Source organism: Paramisgurnus dabryanus, chromosome 14, assembly GCF_030506205.2.
Source record: "Paramisgurnus dabryanus chromosome 14, PD_genome_1.1, whole genome shotgun sequence".
Taxonomy (NCBI): Eukaryota; Metazoa; Chordata; class Actinopteri; order Cypriniformes; family Cobitidae; genus Paramisgurnus; species Paramisgurnus dabryanus.
The window spans coordinates 30,652,971-30,674,963 of record NC_133350.1 but is presented as its reverse complement, the minus strand read 5'-3'; the positions used below and the strand labels follow the sequence as shown (position 1 = coordinate 30,674,963).

At 42.3% G+C, this 21,993-nt stretch overlaps 1 long non-coding RNA gene and 17 other non-coding genes across 18 annotated transcripts; 1 reads left to right on the top strand and 17 right to left on the bottom strand.

The window, feature by feature from the left end:
* Positions 1 to 116: 116 nt before the first annotated feature.
* trnav-cac (transfer RNA valine (anticodon CAC)) lies at positions 117 to 189 on the bottom strand. The gene has a single exon. It is a non-coding gene; the product is annotated as a tRNA-Val (tRNA).
* Positions 190 to 1,015: 826 nt separating this feature from the next.
* On the bottom strand, positions 1,016 to 1,087 carry trnac-gca (transfer RNA cysteine (anticodon GCA)). The gene has a single exon. It is a non-coding gene; the product is annotated as a tRNA-Cys (tRNA).
* A 464-nt stretch (positions 1,088 to 1,551) lies between these two features.
* Positions 1,552 to 1,633, bottom strand: trnas-gcu (transfer RNA serine (anticodon GCU)). The gene has a single exon. It is a non-coding gene; the product is annotated as a tRNA-Ser (tRNA).
* Positions 1,634 to 3,323: 1,690 nt separating this feature from the next.
* On the bottom strand, positions 3,324 to 3,395 carry trnac-gca (transfer RNA cysteine (anticodon GCA)). Its single transcript has one exon. It is a non-coding gene; the product is annotated as a tRNA-Cys (tRNA).
* A 464-nt stretch (positions 3,396 to 3,859) lies between these two features.
* trnas-gcu (transfer RNA serine (anticodon GCU)) lies at positions 3,860 to 3,941 on the bottom strand. The gene has a single exon. It is a non-coding gene; the product is annotated as a tRNA-Ser (tRNA).
* Positions 3,942 to 4,735: 794 nt separating this feature from the next.
* Positions 4,736 to 4,808, bottom strand: trnav-cac (transfer RNA valine (anticodon CAC)). Its single transcript has one exon. It is a non-coding gene; the product is annotated as a tRNA-Val (tRNA).
* Positions 4,809 to 5,634: 826 nt separating this feature from the next.
* trnac-gca (transfer RNA cysteine (anticodon GCA)) lies at positions 5,635 to 5,706 on the bottom strand. The gene has a single exon. It is a non-coding gene; the product is annotated as a tRNA-Cys (tRNA).
* A 464-nt stretch (positions 5,707 to 6,170) lies between these two features.
* trnas-gcu (transfer RNA serine (anticodon GCU)) lies at positions 6,171 to 6,252 on the bottom strand. The gene has a single exon. It is a non-coding gene; the product is annotated as a tRNA-Ser (tRNA).
* Positions 6,253 to 7,046: 794 nt separating this feature from the next.
* Positions 7,047 to 7,119, bottom strand: trnav-cac (transfer RNA valine (anticodon CAC)). The gene has a single exon. It is a non-coding gene; the product is annotated as a tRNA-Val (tRNA).
* An 826-nt stretch (positions 7,120 to 7,945) lies between these two features.
* trnac-gca (transfer RNA cysteine (anticodon GCA)) lies at positions 7,946 to 8,017 on the bottom strand. The gene has a single exon. It is a non-coding gene; the product is annotated as a tRNA-Cys (tRNA).
* Positions 8,018 to 8,481: 464 nt separating this feature from the next.
* On the bottom strand, positions 8,482 to 8,563 carry trnas-gcu (transfer RNA serine (anticodon GCU)). The gene has a single exon. It is a non-coding gene; the product is annotated as a tRNA-Ser (tRNA).
* A 794-nt stretch (positions 8,564 to 9,357) lies between these two features.
* Positions 9,358 to 9,430, bottom strand: trnav-cac (transfer RNA valine (anticodon CAC)). The gene has a single exon. It is a non-coding gene; the product is annotated as a tRNA-Val (tRNA).
* Positions 9,431 to 10,256: 826 nt separating this feature from the next.
* Positions 10,257 to 10,328, bottom strand: trnac-gca (transfer RNA cysteine (anticodon GCA)). The gene has a single exon. It is a non-coding gene; the product is annotated as a tRNA-Cys (tRNA).
* Positions 10,329 to 10,792: 464 nt separating this feature from the next.
* On the bottom strand, positions 10,793 to 10,874 carry trnas-gcu (transfer RNA serine (anticodon GCU)). The gene has a single exon. It is a non-coding gene; the product is annotated as a tRNA-Ser (tRNA).
* Positions 10,875 to 11,668: 794 nt separating this feature from the next.
* On the bottom strand, positions 11,669 to 11,741 carry trnav-cac (transfer RNA valine (anticodon CAC)). The gene has a single exon. It is a non-coding gene; the product is annotated as a tRNA-Val (tRNA).
* An 826-nt stretch (positions 11,742 to 12,567) lies between these two features.
* Positions 12,568 to 12,639, bottom strand: trnac-gca (transfer RNA cysteine (anticodon GCA)). Its single transcript has one exon. It is a non-coding gene; the product is annotated as a tRNA-Cys (tRNA).
* A 464-nt stretch (positions 12,640 to 13,103) lies between these two features.
* trnas-gcu (transfer RNA serine (anticodon GCU)) lies at positions 13,104 to 13,185 on the bottom strand. The gene has a single exon. It is a non-coding gene; the product is annotated as a tRNA-Ser (tRNA).
* A 5,803-nt stretch (positions 13,186 to 18,988) lies between these two features.
* Positions 18,989 to 21,484, top strand: LOC135719477 (uncharacterized). The gene is made up of 5 exons (XR_010521118.1): positions 18,989 to 19,286; positions 19,777 to 19,845; positions 20,289 to 20,409; positions 20,912 to 20,968; positions 21,079 to 21,484. It is a non-coding gene; the product is annotated as an uncharacterized lncRNA (long non-coding RNA).
* Positions 21,485 to 21,993: the final 509 nt, after the last annotated feature.

The window sequence follows — 21,993 nt, the reverse complement described above, 5'->3', positions numbered from 1 at the left end:
GCGTGAAGCGAATGTGACGGGCGGAACTGTGTGTAACCTTAAAAGTGCTTCATGACACAAGGAGTAACGTGTCTCAAGAGAGGCTTTTAACTCGCAGCGTATCAAAAGGAACGCGCTGTTTCTGCCCGGTTTCGAACCGAGGACCTTTCGCGTGTGAGGCGAACGTGATAACCACTACACTACAGAAACCTACACGCTGTGGTACTTGGTTGTATAAACGGATTTTGCCACATATTTTGCGATCGCTTGAAGGAACCGCACAAACTGTATGAGAAAGGCGGCGCATTTCCCAGGAATGCATGGATGCTGATTCTGAAACTGGCAAACAGCCACACACTTCTTAGTTCGGGTATCTCACCGATTTGTTTCAGACGTGAAGTGTGAGCAGTCAAGTCGCAGCTCTGCGATCTGACCGAATTGTGCAGGTATCTCCAAACCTGCTTCTGGTCGGCTACCTTCCTGCAGACTTCAGTTTCAACACACCTCCAACACACCTCTCTGTAATTATCAAGCAATCCTGAAAACCTTGATAAGCTGCTTCAGCTATGTTTCATTGGGGTTGGAGCTAAAATCTGCAGGGCGGAAGCTCACCAGGAGCAGGGTCGGAGACCCCTGGTAGAGTGTGAGCATGCAATTCGTGAGCTTTGGCTTCACGTCGCATGGGATTTACTCGTTAAGTGTAGGTTGGCATTTAGCCACGACTGTGCTGAAATGGCACAGTGTATGCTCGTCTTTAGCGTAGTACAGGGGTCGGCAACGCCGGTCCAGAAGTGCTGCAGTCCTGGAGATTTTACTTCCAACCCTGATTAAACCTCATCCGCCTGTAGTTCTCAGGTGACCCTTTAGACCTTGGTTAGCCTGTTCATGTGTGCTTGATTTGAGCTGGAGCTAAACTCTGCAGGACTGCTGCACTCCAGGACCGACGTTTGCCTACCCCTATGTTAAAAGGATCCAGGATGAACTTTGAGTCAGAAATATTAGCGCGCCAAACGACGGACATACAGGCGTAAAGCCAAGGGGGCACCCGGATTTGAACCGGGGACCTCTTGATCTGCAGTCAAATGCTCTACCACTGAGCTATACCCCCTCACAGAAGAAAAGTGGCTGAAGAATTGAAAAAGCATCATGTGTTATACTTCACCACAGTTAAAGCTGTCGTGATAATGTCCAAGTGAACCGTTAGACTGCCCTATTTGCGTTTAAACGCTTTAGCACTGACCTATAGAAATTGTGCTAGAGAAAGCGTATGTTTTTAACCATTCCGCTAATGTTATTCAGTTGTTATGATTACTGTTTTGTTCCTCTTTCATCAAACATCAACAAAGGAACCACTCAACCCTGTCTTTACCACTTTCTAGACAGTTGGCACAAAGCATGGACTTCAGAGTCTGAAAACACTCAAGTGTCCGCCAGAGACTCTGGCTAGTAAGCACTTCAAAACTGGTGAAAAGAAAACACACTGATTTCTCTACTCCTAGAGGTGTGGGAAACAACGTAACCATCGGCAATGTGGCATGTTAAAGACAGTTCAGCTTCACAACGACAGACAGACGACGAGGATGGGATTCGAACCCACGCGTGCAGAGCACAATGGATTAGCAGTCCATCGCCTTAACCACTCGGCCACCTCGTCACGTGAAACTTTGTCGGAACCCCTGTGGTTGGGCATTGTGCGATTCCTAAATTACCAGCAAGTACGTAGTAGTGTGAATCAAATAGTTTCCGTTTTTGATTTAATTAAACGTTACCTTTTTGAAAGTGTTCATTTTGGCCTAACGGAAGGTAAACGCCTGAAGAGAACTGTGCATGAGCAATCCATCGCCTTAGACATGTTTAGAGATATTATCAAGGATTGACCTTTATTCTTTTTCAAAATTGTTTTCAACGGATTTCAACATGAAACAGACAAAAAACAAACGAGACATTCAAGACTTTATGTAAAGGGAACAAGAGGTTTTCATTGGCTTCTCTACACAGCCAACTGGCTGGGTAATGTTGACTAAACCTCAGTACACTTTCCTGTCTTACGTTCAACTAACACTAACAGACGATCAGGTTTAAAATAACGTGCATAAAACTGATGTAACTGTTGAGGTACTTAAATCAACATGACCAAAACCATGTCATATCTCTAACAAAGTGTTTATTTCAGTCGAACCGAGGACTTTTTGTGATAACCACATCACCACAGAAACCTGTTCGTGTGGATTCTTTGGTTATTTTGATAGATTTAGCCACACATTTTCTCTCTGTGCAACACTCCCCAAAGGGGCAATGCTTTTCGCCCACTTGCGAACTGTCCACCTTTCAAGCGTGAAGCGAATGTGACGGGCGGAACTGTGTGTAACCTTAAAAGTGCTTCATGACACAAGGAGTAACGTGTCTCAAGAGAGGCTTTTAACTCGCAGCGTATCAAAAGGAACGCGCTGTTTCTGCCCGGTTTCGAACCGAGGACCTTTCGCGTGTGAACGCGTGATAACCACTACACTACAGAAACCTACACGCTGTGGTACTTGGTTGTATAAACGGATTTTGCCACATATTTTGCGATCGCTTGAAGGAACCGCACAAACTGTATGAGAAAGGCGGCGCATTTCCCAGGAATGCATGGATGCTGATTCTGAAACTGGCAAACAGCCACACACTTCTTAGTTCCGGTATCTCACCGATTTGTTTCAGACGTGAAGTGTGAGCAGTCAAGTCGCAGCTCTGCGATCTGACCGAATTGTGCAGGTATCTCCAAACCTGCTTCTGGTCGGCTACCTTCCTGCAGACTTCAGTTTCAACACACCTCCAACACACCTCTCTGTAATTATCAAGCAATCCTGAAAACCTTGATAAGCTGCTTCAACTATGTTTCATTGGGGTTGGAGCTAAAATCTGCAGGGCGGAAGCTCACCAGGAGCAGGGTCGGAGACCCCTGGTAGAGTGTGAGCATGCAATTCGTGAGCTTTGGCTTCACGTCGCATGGGATTTACTCGTTAAGTGTAGGTTGGCATTTAGCCACGACTGTGCTGAAATGGCACAGTGTATGCTCGTCTTTAGCGTAGTACAGGGGTCGGCAACGCCGGTCCAGAAGTGCTGCAGTCCTGGAGATTTTACTTCCAACCCTGATTAAACCTCATCCACCTGTAGTTCTCAGGTGACCCTTTAGACCTTGGTTAGCCTGTTCATGTGTGCTTGATTTGAGCTGGAGCTAAACTCTGCAGGACTGCTGCACTCCAGGACCGACGTTTGCCTACCCCTATGTTAAAAGGATCCAGGATGAACTTTGAGTCAGAAATATTAGCGCGCCAAAAGACGGACATACAGGCGTATAGCCAAGGGGGCACCCGGATTTGAACCGGGGACCTCTTGATCTGCAGTCAAATGCTCTACCACTGAGCTATACCCCCTCACAGAAGAAAATTGGCTGAAGAATTGAAAAAGCATCATGTGTTATACTTCACCACAGTTAAAGCTGTCGTGATAATGTCCAAGTGAACCGTTAGACTGCCCTATTTGCGTTTAAACGCTTTAGCAGTGACCTATAGAAATTGTGCTAGAGAAAACGCATGTTTTTAACCATTCCGCTAATGTTATTCAGTTGTTATGATTACTGTTTTGTTCCTCTTTCATCAAACATCAACAAAGGAACCACTCAACCCTGTCTTTACCACTTTCTAGACAGTTGGCACAAAGCATGGACTTTAGAGTCTGAAAACACTCAAGTGTCCGCCAGAGACTCTGGCGAGTAAGCACTTCAAAACTGGTGAAAAGAAAACACACTGATTTCTCTACTCCTAGAGGTGTGGGAAACAACGTAACCATCGGCAATGTGGCATGTTAAAGACAGTTCAGCTTCACAACGACAGACGGACGACGAGGATGGGATTCGAACCGACGCGTGCAGAGCACAATGGATTAGCAGTCCATCGCCTTAACCACTCGGCCACCTCGTCACGTGAAACTTTGTCGGAACCCCTGCGGTTGGGCATTGTGCGATTCCTAAATTACCAGCAAGTACGTAGTAGTGTGAATCAAATAGTTTCCGTTGTTGATTTAATTAAACGTTACCTTTTTGAAAGTGTTCATTTTGGCCTAACGGAAGGTAAACGCCTGAAGAGAACTGTGCATGAGCAATCCATCGCCTTAGACATGTTTAGAGATATTATCAAGGATTGACCTTTATTCTTTTTCAAAATTGTTTTCAACGGATTTCAACATGAAACAGACAAAAAACAAACGAGACATTCAAGACTTTATGTAAAGGGAACAAGAGGTTTTCATTGGCTTCTCTACACAGCCAACTGGCTGGGTAATGTTGACTAAACCTCAGTACACTTTCCTGTCTTACGTTCAACTAACACTAACAGACGATCAGGTTTAAAATAACGTGCATAAAACTGATGTAACTGTTGAGGTACTTAAATCAACATGACCAAAACCCTGTCATATCTCTAACAAAGTGTTTATTTCAGTCGAACCGAGGACTTTTTGTGATAACCACATCACCACAGAAACCTGTTCGTGTGGATTCTTTGGTTATTTTGATAGATTTAGCCACACATTTTCTCTCTGTGCAACACTCCCCAAAGGGGCAATGCTTTTCGCCCACTTGCGAACTGTCCACCTTTCAAGCGTGAAGCGAATGTGACGGGCGGAACTGTGTGTAACCTTAAAAGTGCTTCATGACACAAGGAGTAACGTGTCTCAAGAGAGGCTTTTAACTCGCAGCGTATCAAAAGGAACGCGCTGTTTCTGCCCGGTTTCGAACCGAGGACCTTTCGCGTGTGAGGCGAACGTGATAACCACTACACTACAGAAACCTACACGCTGTGGTACTTGGTTGTATAAACGGATTTTGCCACATATTTTGCGATCGCTTGAAGGAACCGCACAAACTGTATGAGAAAGGCGGCGCATTTCCCAGGAATGCATGGATGCTGATTCTGAAACTGGCAAACAGCCACACACTTCTTAGTTCGGGTATCTCACCGATTTGTTTCAGACGTGAAGTGTGAGCAGTCAAGTCGCAGCTCTGCGATCTGACCGAATTGTGCAGGTATCTCCAAACCTGCTTCTGGTCGGCTACCTTCCTGCAGACTTCAGTTTCAACACACCTCCAACACACCTCTCTGTAATTATCAAGCAATCCTGAAAACCTTGATAAGCTGCTTCAACTATGTTTCATTGGGGTTGGAGCTAAAATCTGCAGGGCGGAAGCTCACCAGGAGCAGGGTCGGAGACCCCTGGTAGAGTGTGAGCATGCAATTCGTGAGCTTTGGCTTCACGTCGCATGGGATTTACTCGTTAAGTGTAGGTTGGCATTTAGCCACGACTGTGCTGAAATGGCACAGTGTATGCTCGTCTTTAGCGTAGTACAGGGGTCGGCAACGCCGGTCCAGAAGTGCTGCAGTCCTGGAGATTTTACTTCCAACCCTGATTAAACCTCATCCACCTGTAGTTCTCAGGTGACCCTTTAGACCTTGGTTAGCCTGTTCATGTGTGCTTGATTTGAGCTGGAGCTAAACTCTGCAGGACTGCTGCACTCCAGGACCGACGTTTGCCTACCCCTATGTTAAAAGGATCCAGGATGAACTTTGAGTCAGAAATATTAGCGCGCCAAAAGACGGACATACAGGCGTATAGCCAAGGGGGCACCCGGATTTGAACCGGGGACCTCTTGATCTGCAGTCAAATGCTCTACCACTGAGCTATACCCCCTCACAGAAGAAAAGTGGCTGAAGAATTGAAAAAGCATCATGTGTTATACTTCACCACAGTTAAAGCTGTCGTGATAATGTCCAAGTGAACCGTTAGACTGCCCTATTTGCGTTTAAACGCTTTAGCACTGACCTATAGAAATTGTGCTAGAGAAAACGCATGTTTTTAACCATTCCGCTAATGTTATTCAGTTGTTATGATTACTGTTTTGTTCCTCTTTCATCAAACATCAACAAAGGAACCACTCAACCCTGTCTTTACCACTTTCTAGACAGTTGGCACAAAGCATGGACTTTAGAGTCTGAAAACACTCAAGTGTCCGCCAGAGACTCTGGCGAGTAAGCACTTCAAAACTGGTGAAAAGAAAACACACTGATTTCTCTACTCCTAGAGGTGTGGGAAACAACGTAACCATCGGCAATGTGGCATGTTAAAGACAGTTCAGCTTCACAACGACAGACAGACGACGAGGATGGGATTCGAACCCACGCGTGCAGAGCACAATGGATTAGCAGTCCATCGCCTTAACCACTCGGCCACCTCGTCACGTGAAACTTTGTCGGAACCCCTGCGGTTGGGCATTGTGCGATTCCTAAATTACCAGCAAGTACGTAGTAGTGTGAATCAAATAGTTTCCGTTGTTGATTTAATTAAACGTTACCTTTTTGAAAGTGTTCATTTTGGCCTAACGGAAGGTAAACGCCTGAAGAGAACTGTGCATGAGCAATCCATCGCCTTAGACATGTTTAGAGATATTATCAAGGATTGACCTTTATTCTTTTTCAAAATTGTTTTCAACGGATTTCAACATGAAACAGACAAAAAACAAACGAGACATTCAAGACTTTATGTAAAGGGAACAAGAGGTTTTCATTGGCTTCTCTACACAGCCAACTGGCTGGGTAATGTTGACTAAACCTCAGTACACTTTCCTGTCTTACGTTCAACTAACACTAACAGACGATCAGGTTTAAAATAACGTGCATAAAACTGATGTAACTGTTGAGGTACTTAAATCAACATGACCAAAACCCTGTCATATCTCTAACAAAGTGTTTATTTCAGTCGAACCGAGGACTTTTTGTGATAACCACATCACCACAGAAACCTGTTCGTGTGGATTCTTTGGTTATTTTGATAGATTTAGCCACACATTTTCTCTCTGTGCAACACTCCCCAAAGGGGCAATGCTTTTCGCCCACTTGCGAACTGTCCACCTTTCAAGCGTGAAGCGAATGTGACGGGCGGAACTGTGTGTAACCTTAAAAGTGCTTCATGACACAAGGAGTAACGTGTCTCAAGAGAGGCTTTTAACTCGCAGCGTATCAAAATGAACGCGCTGTTTCTGCCCGGTTTCAAACCGAGGACCTTTCGCGTGTGAGGCGAACGTGATAACCACTACACTACAGAAACCTACATGCTGTGGTACTTGGTTGTATAAACGGATTTTGCCACATATTTTGCGATCGCTTGAAGGAACCGCACAAACTGTATGAGAAAGGCGGCGCATTTCCCAGGAATGCATGGATGCTGATTCTGAAACTGGCAAACAGCCACACACTTCTTAGTTCGGGTATCTCACCGATTTGTTTCAGACGTGAAGTGTGAGCAGTCAAGTCGCAGCTCTGCGATCTGACCGAATTGTGCAGGTATCTCCAAACCTGCTTCTGGTCGGCTACCTTCCTGCAGACTTCAGTTTCAACACACCTCCAACACACCTCTCTGTAATTATCAAGCAATCCTGAAAACCTTGATAAGCTGCTTCAACTATGTTTCATTGGGGTTGGAGCTAAAATCTGCAGGGCGGAAGCTCACCAGGAGCAGGGTCGGAGACCCCTGGTAGAGTGTGAGCATGCAATTCGTGAGCTTTGGCTTCACGTCGCATGGGATTTACTCGTTAAGTGTAGGTTGGCATTTAGCCACGACTGTGCTGAAATGGCACAGTGTATGCTCGTCTTTAGCGTAGTACAGGGGTCGGCAACGCCGGTCCAGAAGTGCTGCAGTCCTGGAGATTTTACTTCCAACCCTGATTAAACCTCATCCACCTGTAGTTCTCAGGTGACCCTTTAGACCTTGGTTAGCCTGTTCATGTGTGCTTGATTTGAGCTGAGGCTAAACTCTGCAGGACTGCTGCACTCCAGGACCGACGTTTGCCTACCCCTATGTTAAAAGGATCCAGGATGAACTTTGAGTCAGAAATATTAGCGCGCCAAAAGACGGACATACAGGCGTATAGCCAAGGGGGCACCCGGATTTGAACCGGGGACCTCTTGATCTGCAGTCAAATGCTCTACCACTGAGCTATACCCCCTCACAGAAGAAAAGTGGCTGAAGAATTGAAAAAGCATCATGTGTTATACTTCACCACAGTTAAAGCTGTCGTGATAATGTCCAAGTGAACCGTTAGACTGCCCTATTTGCGTTTAAACGCTTTAGCACTGACCTATAGAAATTGTGCTAGAGAAAACGCATGTTTTTAACCATTCCGCTAATGTTATTCAGTTGTTATGATTACTGTTTTGTTCCTCTTTCATCAAACATCAACAAAGGAACCACTCAACCCTGTCTTTACCACTTTCTAGACAGTTGGCACAAAGCATGGACTTTAGAGTCTGAAAACACTCAAGTGTCCGCCAGAGACTCTGGCGAGTAAGCACTTCAAAACTGGTGAAAAGAAAACACACTGATTTCTCTACTCCTAGAGGTGTGGGAAACAACGTAACCATCGGCAATGTGGCATGTTAAAGACAGTTCAGCTTCACAACGACAGACAGACGACGAGGATGGGATTCGAACCCACGCGTGCAGAGCACAATGGATTAGCAGTCCATCGCCTTAACCACTCGGCCACCTCGTCACGTGAAACTTTGTCGGAACCCCTGCGGTTGGGCATTGTGCGATTCCTAAATTACCAGCAAGTACGTAGTAGTGTGAATCAAATAGTTTCCGTTGTTGATTTAATTAAACGTTACCTTTTTGAAAGTGTTCATTTTGGCCTAACGGAAGGTAAACGCCTGAAGAGAACTGTGCATGAGCAATCCATCGCCTTAGACATGTTTAGAGATATTATCAAGGATTGACCTTTATTCTTTTTCAAAATTGTTTTCAACGGATTTCAACATGAAACAGACAAAAAACAAACGAGACATTCAAGACTTTATGTAAAGGGAACAAGAGGTTTTCATTGGCTTCTCTACACAGCCAACTGGCTGGGTAATGTTGACTAAACCTCAGTACACTTTCCTGTCTTACGTTCAACTAACACTAACAGACGATCAGGTTTAAAATAACGTGCATAAAACTGATGTAACTGTTGAGGTACTTAAATCAACATGACCAAAACCCTGTCATATCTCTAACAAAGTGTTTATTTCAGTCGAACCGAGGACTTTTTGTGATAACCACATCACCACAGAAACCTGTTCGTGTGGATTCTTTGGTTATTTTGATAGATTTAGCCACACATTTTCTCTCTGTGCAACACTCCCCAAAGGGGCAATGCTTTTCGCCCACTTGCGAACTGTCCACCTTTCAAGCGTGAAGCGAATGTGACGGGCGGAACTGTGTGTAACCTTAAAAGTGCTTCATGACACAAGGAGTAACGTGTCTCAAGAGAGGCTTTTAACTCGCAGCGTATCAAAATGAACGCGCTGTTTCTGCCCGGTTTCGAACCGAGGACCTTTCGCGTGTGAGGCGAACGTGATAACCACTACACTACAGAAACCTACACGCTGTGGTACTTGGTTGTATAAACGGATTTTGCCACATATTTTGCGATCGCTTGAAGGAACCGCACAAACTGTATGAGAAAGGCGGCGCATTTCCCAGGAATGCATGGATGCTGATTCTGAAACTGGCAAACAGCCACACACTTCTTAGTTCGGGTATCTCACCGATTTGTTTCAGACGTGAAGTGTGAGCAGTCAAGTCGCAGCTCTGCGATCTGACCGAATTGTGCAGGTATCTCCAAACCTGCTTCTGGTCGGCTACCTTCCTGCAGACTTCAGTTTCAACACACCTCCAACACACCTCTCTGTAATTATCAAGCAATCCTGAAAACCTTGATAAGCTGCTTCAACTATGTTTCATTGGGGTTGGAGCTAAAATCTGCAGGGCGGAAGCTCACCAGGAGCAGGGTCGGAGACCCCTGGTAGAGTGTGAGCATGCAATTCGTGAGCTTTGGCTTCACGTCGCATGGGATTTACTCGTTAAGTGTAGGTTGGCATTTAGCCACGACTGTGCTGAAATGGCACAGTGTATGCTCGTCTTTAGCGTAGTACAGGGGTCGGCAACGCCGGTCCAGAAGTGCTGCAGTCCTGGAGATTTTACTTCCAACCCTGATTAAACCTCATCCACCTGTAGTTCTCAGGTGACCCTTTAGACCTTGGTTAGCCTGTTCATGTGTGCTTGATTTGAGCTGAGGCTAAACTCTGCAGGACTGCTGCACTCCAGGACCGACGTTTGCCTACCCCTATGTTAAAAGGATCCAGGATGAACTTTGAGTCAGAAATATTAGCGCGCCAAAAGACGGACATACAGGCGTATAGCCAAGGGGGCACCCGGATTTGAACCGGGGACCTCTTGATCTGCAGTCAAATGCTCTACCACTGAGCTATACCCCCTCACAGAAGAAAAGTGGCTGAAGAATTGAAAAAGCATCATGTGTTATACTTCACCACAGTTAAAGCTGTCGTGATAATGTCCAAGTGAACCGTTAGACTGCCCTATTTGCGTTTAAACGCTTTAGCACTGACCTATAGAAATTGTGCTAGAGAAAACGCATGTTTTTAACCATTCCGCTAATGTTATTCAGTTGTTATGATTACTGTTTTGTTCCTCTTTCATCAAACATCAACAAAGGAACCACTCAACCCTGTCTTTACCACTTTCTAGACAGTTGGCACAAAGCATGGACTTTAGAGTCTGAAAACACTCAAGTGTCCGCCAGAGACTCTGGCGAGTAAGCACTTCAAAACTGGTGAAAAGAAAACACACTGATTTCTCTACTCCTAGAGGTGTGGGAAACAACGTAACCATCGGCAATGTGGCATGTTAAAGACAGTTCAGCTTCACAACGACAGACAGACGACGAGGATGGGATTCGAACCCACGCGTGCAGAGCACAATGGATTAGCAGTCCATCGCCTTAACCACTCGGCCACCTCGTCACGTGAAACTTTGTCGGAACCCCTGCGGTTGGGCATTGTGCGATTCCTAAATTACCAGCAAGTACGTAGTAGTGTGAATCAAATAGTTTCCGTTGTTGATTTAATTAAACGTTACCTTTTTGAAAGTGTTCATTTTGGCCTAACGGAAGGTAAACGCCTGAAGAGAACTGTGCATGAGCAATCCATCGCCTTAGACATGTTTAGAGATATTATCAAGGATTGACCTTTATTCTTTTTCAAAATTGTTTTCAACGGATTTCAACATGAAACAGACAAAAAACAAACGAGACATTCAAGACTTTATGTAAAGGGAACAAGAGGTTTTCATTGGCTTCTCTACACAGCCAACTGGCTGGGTAATGTTGACTAAACCTCAGTACACTTTCCTGTCTTACGTTCAACTAACACTAACAGACGATCAGGTTTAAAATAACGTGCATAAAACTGATGTAACTGTTGAGGTACTTAAATCAACATGACCAAAACCCTGTCATATCTCTAACAAAGTGTTTATTTCAGTCGAACCGAGGACTTTTTGTGATAACCACATCACCACAGAAACCTGTTCGTGTGGATTCTTTGGTTATTTTGATAGATTTAGCCACACATTTTCTCTCTGTGCAACACTCCCCAAAGGGGCAATGCTTTTCGCCCACTTGCGAACTGTCCACCTTTCAAGCGTGAAGCGAATGTGACGGGCGGAACTGTGTGTAACCTTAAAAGTGCTTCATGACACAAGGAGTAACGTGTCTCAAGAGAGGCTTTTAACTCGCAGCGTATCAAAAGGAACGCGCTGTTTCTGCCCGGTTTCGAACCGAGGACCTTTCGCGTGTGAGGCGAACGTGATAACCACTACACTACAGAAACCTACACGCTGTGGTACTTGGTTGTATAAACGGATTTTGCCACATATTTTGCGATCGCTTGAAGGAACCGCACAAACTGTATGAGAAAGGCGGCGCATTTCCCAGGAATGCATGGATGCTGATTCTGAAACTGGCAAACAGCCACACACTTCTTAGTTCGGGTATCTCACCGATTTGTTTCAGACGTGAAGTGTGAGCAGTCAAGTCGCAGCTCTGCGATCTGACCGAATTGTGCAGGTATCTCCAAACCTGCTTCTGGTCGGCTACCTTCCTGCAGACTTCAGTTTCAACACACCTCCAACACACCTCTCTGTAATTATCAAGCAATCCTGAAAACCTTGATAAGCTGCTTCAACTATGTTTCATTGGGGTTGGAGCTAAAATCTGCAGGGCGGAAGCTCACCAGGAGCAGGGTCGGAGACCCCTGGTAGAGTGTGAGCATGCAATTCGTGAGCTTTGGCTTCACGTCGCATGGGATTTACTCGTTAAGTGTAGGTTGGCATTTAGCCACGACTGTGCTGAAATGGCACAGTGTATGCTCGTCTTTAGCGTAGTACAGGGGTCGGCAACGCCGGTCCAGAAGTGCTGCAGTCCTGGAGATTTTACTTCCAACCCTGATTAAACCTCATCCACCTGTAGTTCTCAGGTGACCCTTTAGACCTTGGTTAGCCTGTTCATGTGTGCTTGATTTGAGCTGAGGCTAAACTCTGCAGGACTGCTGCACTCCAGGACCGACGTTTGCCTACCCCTATGTTAAAAGGATCCAGGATGAACTTTGAGTCAGAAATATTAGCGCGCCAAAAGACGGACATACAGGCGTATAGCCAAGAGGGCACCCGGATTTGAACCGGGGACCTCTTGATCTGCAGTCAAATGCTCTACCACTGAGCTATACCCCCTCACAGAAGAAAAGTGGCTGAAGAATTGAAAAAGCATCATGTGTTATACTTCACCACAGTTAAAGCTGTCGTGATAATGTCCAAGTGAACCGTTAGACTGCCCTATTTGCGTTTAAACGCTTTAGCACTGACCTATAGAAATTGTGCTAGAGAAAACGCATGTTTTTAACCATTCCGCTAATGTTATTCAGTTGTTATGATTACTGTTTTGTTCCTCTTTCATCAAACATCAACAAAGGAACCACTCAACCCTGTCTTTACCACTTTCTAGACAGTTGGCACAAAGCATGGACTTTAGAGTCTGAAAACACTCAAGTGTCCGCCAGAGACTCTGGCGAGTAAGCACTTCAAAACTGGTGAAAAGAAAACACACTGATTTCTCTACTCCTAGAGGTGTGGGAAACAACGTAACCATCGGCAATGTGGCATGTTAAAGACAGTTCAGCTTCACAACGACAGACAGACGACGAGGATGGGATTCGAACCCACGCGTGCAGAGCACAATGGATTAGCAGTCCATCGCCTTAACCACTCGGCCACCTCGTCACGTGAAACTTTGTCGGAACCCCTGCGGTTGGGCATTGTGCGATTCCTAAATTACCAGCAAGTACGTAGTAGTGTGAATCAAATAGTTTCCGTTGTTGATTTAATTAAACGTTACCTTTTTGAAAGTGTTCATTTTGGCCTAACGGAAGGTAAACGCCTGAAGAGAACTGTGCATGAGCAATCCATCGCCTTAGACATGTTTAGAGATATTATCAAGGATTGACCTTTATTCTTTTTCAAAATTGTTTTCAACGGATTTCAACATGAAACAGACAAAAAACAAACGAGACATTCAAGACTTTATGTAAAGGGAACAAGAGGTTTTCATTGGCTTCTCTACACAGCCAACTGGCTGGGTAATGTTGACTAAACCTCAGTACACTTTCCTGTCTTACGTTCAACTAACACTAACAGACGATCAGGTTTAAAATAACGTGCATAAAACTGATGTAACTGTTGAGGTACTTAAATCAACATGACCAAAACCCTGTCATATCTCTAACAAAGTGTTTATTTCAGTCGAACCGAGGACTTTTTGTGATAACCACATCACCACAGAAACCTGTTCGTGTGGATTCTTTGGTTATTTTGATAGATTTAGCCACACATTTTCTCTCTGTGCAACACTCCCCAAAGGGGCAATGCTTTTCGCCCACTTGCGAACTGGCCACCTTTCAAGCGTGAAGCGAATGTGACGGGCGGAACTGTGTGTAACCTTAAAAGTGCTTCATGACACAAGGAGTAACGTGTCTCAAGAGAGGCTTTTAACTCGCAGCGTATCAAAAGGAACGCGCTGTTTCTGCCCGGTTTCGAACCGAGGACCTTTCGCGCGGCCGCCGTGAATTCTTTAGCTAAACGGCCCTAAACCGAATCCCATTCATTTTCAATGGTAGTGCTAAAACACTACGGATGCAATATACTTTCGGCCACTGGCGCTCTCGCGGCGCACTTCCGTGTTTTGCATCGCCGGGAAATTTGAGTCATGTTAACTTCCTCGTTGGAAAGACAACTCTGCAATCCTGCTTTACTTCTCAAAGGTAAGTTTATTTACAGTACACATCACATAAACGTTTAATGGCTGCAACTGTTGAAATGCGTGGATTTTTTTGAACGTGCCAGTGTCGCGTTGTCAGAGATTGTAATCAAATGTCTCTCTAAAACGCATCATTAAGCTGTTTGCAAGGTGAAATATCAATGAACATAACTATAATTCACATTCATTGCAGTAATATTTCGTTTCTGTAAAACGCTGTTTATGTTTACATATATGTTTAGGACTTGAATATTATTTACAGGCTCATCTCTCTAAATTTACGTACGTCATGTAAGTTAATGTAGTTTTTTATGTTTACTCCTCGATACATTTATTGCGTTTTATTAGTAAGTTATGACACTTTAGGTTTCTGTAAACATGCACGTAATGTCCATAGACCGTAAAAACCCAGTAGGGCCAAGCTCAAATCGCGGCAGTGGCAGCTAGTACTGGCACTTCCGGCATTAGTAGTGGCACTTCCGGCATCTGGCTCATTTTGAGGCATCTAGTAGTGGCACTTCCGCGCGGCAGTGGCAGCTAGTGGTGGCACTTCCGGCATCTGGCTCATTTTGAGGCATCTAGTAGTGGCACTTGAGGCATCTGACTTATCTTGTTTGTGGCACCTCCGGCATCTTAAGGCAGCTAATCGTGGCACTTCCGGCATCGGACTCATCTTGAGGCAGCTAGTGGTGGCACCGTGACTTTTTGAGGCAGCTGACAGTTTTTGTGTCATTTTGGGGTAGCACCGCCTCGTATATTTGTACCAGCTGTTTACGCGGTTTTTGTGCTGTCATAATGTTTGCGTACTGGCTGTCAGACGGCCATGTGTGAGTGTGTTGTCATGATTGTGCGCGCACGCTGGCTGACAGTCGTTTATAGGTGCGGGCATTTCGAGATGCCACGGTTACTCTTGAGATGCCACCACTCTGCCCCCCGGAATAGAAATAATAGAATTCTAGTTTTCTCACTTTGTTCATCTTATCTTATTATTTTAGCAGGCAGACTGAGAAACACGTGGCTAAAATATTTATAATTTATTTAAACAGTATTTTAAAACCAGGAAGCCCCCATCTTTTACTAATCTTACAGTATTGCATTTCTCTTGTCTACCGGTAGGTGCCCCCAAGCACAAACGAGAAACACCGCCTATGCTTTTACTTATTGTGCCCCCTGCAAGTTGTTGATTGTCAATTTTATTTTTAAATATCTTTTTTTGTTCTGCAGATTAGAACTTAATAATACGGAATAATTATGAAATCATTTTCAGTTTTAGTTTAACCTTTCTATTTGAATTTGGTTTTTACACATCATTTAAATATTTTAATTCATAATTTTTGTTACAATGGAAATTCTATTTTGTTCATTTTGTGCCCAAGAAAAACGGCATGAGAAACAATAGATTAGGGATGTGCCCGAAGCCGAATACGTTATTCAGAAGGGCACGGATAATGGCTTTAAAACGAATAACGAATTCATCCGAATAACAGAAAAAATATTCGGCCAGACATAATCACGTGTTTACTGGAACAGCGCTAAATTATACACCCCTTAAAGCATGTATAATATGTGTGTGAAGTGAATGAGTGCAATCTATAAAATGACATGAATGACATTTTCTGCGTGTCCCTTAGAAACGAGCTGTTTTGGAATTAGTTTTAAAACGCTGCTAATATCAAACTTCTTTTAACCCAACTGTAAAAAATTAGCCTTTTAGTTTTTATTTTATTTTATTTAATTACACAAGACCAGAAAACCTTGATAAAAAGCTGCACTCTGATAATAAAATATTCGTTAATAACTCCGTGTCTCCGTGACTTCGGTCACAGATGATCTTTTAGTTAAAGCAAGCTTCATTGTCAATCTAGGTGAATATACAATAAATAAGTAAATAGATAAAAATATGAAAATGTAACATTTTAAAAGCAAAATTTAAACTGAAGATTATGACATGAATTGCAATTAACATAGAAAATAAATTAAGTAAATAACAACTGAAACATTTGAATTAAATCTTTCTAATTACCTTATTGTTTAAAATAATTTTGCTTGTTTTGAAACTAAGTCAAAACTGACTTTAAAATAATAGAGCATACTGTTATTTGAAATTTTAAACGAATATCTGATTATTTATTAATTTAGATGAAAATTAATAAGGAAGTTTTTTTAAACAATTCGTTCTGTTCGCGCAAACGGTGTAGGCTATGGACATCGTTAATAATGAGTTCAGCAAGTTTGTAGTAATGCTTATTATGCTTTCGTAAATTCTTGTCAAAAGAATTTGTTTTTGAACTATTCTGTCAGTGCACGTACTTGCGTGTCTGTGTGTTGCGTTTCGGATCTGTCAGTCAACGCGAGTCTTGTCGATCTTAATAACTTTTTAACTTAAAACTTATCTCTCTTAATAACTCTTTAAACGTCAAGCAAGTCCTGCATTTTATTTTCAAATTCCGACATGTTTTTAAACCGAAACCAAGATGTCAGACATGACACGCATCTTAGTATTAATAATTTCACTCTCAGAAAACGTATGTTTAATTAATAGATGTTTAAGTATTTGAATCGCTAAACGAGGGATTAATGTAGGCTACTTATTTTTTCTGAAAACATCCCACTCATTTAGACAGAATGGGTCACATATGTAACTGTGCTGAAAGACACAATAAACGCTTAAAGGTGATTGTTACAGATACAAATACAAATACTGACTCCGCTGCACACCCCTACAATAGATTACAATAAATTAAATCAAGACAATAAAATATATAATGTATACTCTATATGCAGTAAAATACATACAATCACAAAATAGAAAATTTTATAAATTGTACAGTTGCTCAATAAACAGTATGAACGAGGAAAACAGTGCACAATGAGTAGCCTAGGTAACAAGAAATTCGAAAATAACAGGAATGTCACTGTAATAACTAATTGTTATATGATTCTGTGCCGGTATAATTACATATAGTTTTGTTACATTATTTTAATATTTTATATATTCTGTTAATTCATATGACACAAACCTGCACATCGTGGTGGTGAGGAGAATGAGAATGTTTCACTTACAGTACATAAAGTGACAAATACCAAGCATTAGTACACAATGCTCTTTTTGCAACAAATCAATTGTGGATATGAAACATATCTTGGTTGTTTGGTCTGATAAACAAACTGTGATGTTTTTCTTTTACTTATTTTTTAAAAAGTTTTACATTCACAACACAATAACTAAAAAGAGTCATTCAAAATTTATTTTGAACATTTATTCACACTAAATCACAGGTGTTAATGTACAGTGCTGCACTGCTGGCCCTGGGGTACATGTGAATCTCCACCCTGTGTGGTCAAAGACAAGTAATAACAGTATGGTATTTTTTATTTGAGAAACCTTATATCAGAACTTGATAAGGTCTTGGCCCCGGCGTTTCCCGTTTGTGCTTGGGGGCACCTACCGGTAGACAAGCGAATTGCAATACTGTAATAATTGGTAAAAGAGGAGGTTTCCTAGTTTTAAAATACTGTTTAAATAAATTAGAAACATTTTAGCCACGTGCTTCTCAGCCTGCCCGCTAAAATAATAAGATGAACAAAGTGAGAAAACTAGAATTATATTATTTCTATTCCGGTGCGCAGAGTGGTGGCATCTCAAGAGTAACCGTGGCATCTCGAAATACCCGCACCTATAAACAGTGGTGTAGTGCAGGGTATACGCAGGTATACGGAGTATACCCACCTCTTTATTTGATGGCATGGGGTATACCCACTTCTACTGGGGGCATAAATTTAGAGTATACCCACTTCTCCAGACACCACTACACCACGACTAAAAACCTAAAAACGACTGTCAGCCAGCGTGCGCGCACATTCATGACAACACACACGCACACGCACACACACGCACCTCGCGTGAATTAAATGAACGCCAGCGAAATGCCATAGTGCCAAGAGTTGTGGCACCTAGTTCCCCATAGTTCCCGAGGCATCTCGAAATGGCCGACTGACAGCCAGCACGACAGCACAAAGACCGCGTAAAACAGCTGGTACAAATATATGACGCTGAAGTGCCACCCCTAAATGACACAAAAACTGTCAGCTGCCTCAAAAAGTCACGGTGCCACCACTAGCTGCCTCAAAATGAGTCCGATGACGGAAGTGCCACGATTAGCTGCCTTAAGATGCCGGAGGTGCCACAAACAAAATAAGTCAGATGCCTCAAGTGCCACTACTAGATGCCTCAAAATGAGCCAGATGCCGGAAGTGCCACTACTGATGCCGGAAGTGCCACTACTAGCTGCCACTGCCGCGATTTGAGCTTGCTGTCTCTCTAAAAACCCTTACGAAAATTAACCATGGTTTTATTGTGATAAAAGTGTAGTAACTATGTTTTTTTTTGTGTATGTATTGATTACTATGAGCAAAACCATTGTTTAACTACACCAACCATGATTTAATTATGGGTTTTGAAAACCATAGTTGTCATAACCATGGTTATTTTGTGGTTACCATGGTTTTACAACAGTAACCACGTTTTTTTTGTTTCAACTGTAGTAAAAGACATGACTGCTTTTAATGTGAAATGTTTTATTTGTATTGGAAAACAAAATATGCAGTTCAGTGTTGCAGCACAACATTATTTGTATTGCATATCCAAACATACCTGACACTTTACAATGCTTTAATCTAAATCTAAAAGTCTTTATTTTAAAATCTGTGCTTTTCCTGTTTTACAGGTCATCATGCACAAAAAGGTAGTTTTCTCCCAGGAAGGGCTAAAGTTGCATTCCGTAAGGGACCACTGGGTTATCTTCTTCAGGAACCAACTGACCAGGCCAGGGTTATCAAAAACAACCCGTCTCTGAAGGACAAATCAGCACCAATAAAGGAGGAGCTTGTTAGACAAAATGCTTTGACTGTGGTACGTCAAGGAGGAGGTGATGCATCAGACAAAAAAGAAGTATTTGGTGAATACATTCTGCAGTTTGGCAAACGCAACACAGAATTATAAGCTGCAGCAATACCTACTGAGACAGCAGCAACAGTCAGGTGACTGTTTATCTGTGGTTACCCACAGGTCAGTCGTTTTTTCCACAGAAAAGAATACTTGCCATATAATCACACAAACATGCATTAAGATTGAATTGTTCTCTATGTATCTTGTTATACAGTTAAAGGGATAGTCCACCTAAAAATGAAAATTATTTCGTAATTTACTCACCCTCATGTTGTTACAAAGCTGTTTACTTTTCTTTGTTCTGATGAACATGAAGGAAGATATTTTGAGGAATGTTTGTATCCAAACCGTTCGTGAGTCCCATTCTCTTCTTTATTAATCCTTTTTCCTACCTTGGAAGTAAATGGGTCTCATGAACCGTTTGGTTACAGACAATCATCAAAATATCTTCCTTCATGTTCATCAGAACAAAGAAATGTATACAGCTTTGTAACAACATGATAGTGAGTAAGTTATTTGGGTAAACTATACCTTTAACACGGAGGTAAATTGGAAAAATATTCAAGAAGAGTGTAAAAGCAACCCTGTAATTATTGTCTGTCTACAACAGAAATGGATGAAGACACAGAGTTGGAGTGTTCAATGCTGAGCATCACCCCCTCTAAACTACAGGTACCATGTAAGTATTTTTCTGTACTGAGTGCATGTTATTTATTATTAGTTTATTTGTCAAACAATACACAAATGTTTAATATATTTTTATGTGTCATATATGTTCTGTTAACTACAGCATCATCATCCTCAACAACTGAAGTGAGATGCTCTATGGCAGGGGTGGGCAACCCTGGTCCTGGAGGGCCACTGTCCTGCAGAGTTTAGTTCCAACCCTAATTAAAAATTCAAGTCTTCAGGATCACTTGGAAATGAAATTCAGGTGTGTTTAATTAGGGTTGGAACTAAACTCTGCAGGACAGTGGCCCTCCAGGACCCAGGGTTCCCCACTCCTGCTCTATGGAAAAAGGAAAAGGTTTTTACACATTTAGGTTCAACGCTGGAGTAGAAACTGATGAACTGAGATGAAATGCTCTCTGAAACTGAATATAAATCTTCTTATTGTTTCAGGGTTTCGCTCCGGCCATGTTTCATTAACAATAGTGTGTGTGCTGTTGGCATTATACTAACATTTCAGGAGGCTGTAGATTGATTTCATCCCTATCATGAATTGATACAAACCCTGTTCAGGGTAAGTGTTCACTTTTTTGGAAACATAAACATTTCTGTCTACTAACACATGAGGAATTGCATGTTCTTGCATTTTGCCCTTTCACATTCCCTGCCACAGTTTGTGATGTTTGACATAATGTATCCTTTTTATGTAAACATTTAAAGGGATAGTTCAGCAAAAATGAAAATTTATTAACCTAGCCTTATGTTGTTTTAAATATGTGTGAATTTCTTTCATCTGAAATAGAAACAAAAGAATATATTTTGATTAATGATGGTAAGCAGTCCGTTGACGGTACCTATTGACTTCCATAGTAGGGAAAACGAATACTATGAAAGTCAGTGGGTACCGTCAACTGTGTGCCTAACATTATTTATCAAAATATAGTCTTTTGTGTTCAACACAAGAAAGAAACTCATACAGGTTTACAACAACATGAGGCTTTTTGCGTGAACTATTCCTTTAAATGTAAACAGATCACTTAAAACTGCTTGTTATTAACAAGATTTGTGTCTTGTAGAACCTCCTGCTTTCCTATCAAAGCCTTGTGATGACACTAAAAAGTCACCAGTCTATGGTAAATATACTGTATTTCTGTCTCTTTGATCAAACATTTGAGTTCAATATACTGTAGTTATAATCTTTTGTTTTTTGTTTTTTTGAAAACACCTGCACCCCTTCTTAAAGAGCTGAAATTTCTTGAGTAAGAACCATCACCTTTCACACAATCAAAGAAAAGTGTTTCAGCTACAGGTGTGTTTTATGTCAGGTTTTTGGGTGATTCTATCTCGGCCCACATTTACATCTTAACTGTTTAGCTTAGATGTATTGTACACTGTTTTTCGGGAGAGCACAGCGTTGTAGACAACTTTCATGCACGCAGGACACTTACTTTGAGGACTGTGGCAAAAACGGTAAGAGTGTATTGCACTCGATTGGACTAGACAGGATTATGTTGAATCAACTCTATATTTGGATTGATTAATATATCCTTTTAAAAAAAAATCCTTAATCCTTTTTAAATTCTAGTTTTTAGAAACTCTCTCATCTTCACGAACCACATCACGTAGTGTCCCACAAACAGCGGAGGCATCACATGGTAATATTGTAGTTGTTTTTCTTTGTTTACTTGTATTTTTTGTTTTAGAACATTTTACAACTTGTTAATTGTTTTTGTGCATTCAGATCCATGATCCTCTGCTTCTGGTTGTTCTGTGCGCAGCCCACCATCTCTGCATTAGACAGTTCAAAGTAAGAGAGCAAAAATACAAACGTGATTATCATAATTCATATGTTTTCTTCTAAATTTCAATCATACTCAGACACATGAACCCTTTCTAAAGCTTCTCCACATCTTCCTGGCTATGATCATGATGTGCTTCACTGGAATTGTTCTCATCAGCAGAGGATCTGGATGAAAACATAGCTGGAATAAATGGGTCTATGGCCAGGCTCCACTCCTGTGAGCAACCCTATGAAGACCGTGTCACTGTGGCGTTTACCTCCTCAGCCAGAGCTGATAGACACAGCCATGTACCAGGGCCTAGCAAACCAGTACAAAATTGCAGATGTGGAGAAGGCACAGTACCAGTGGGTAGACAG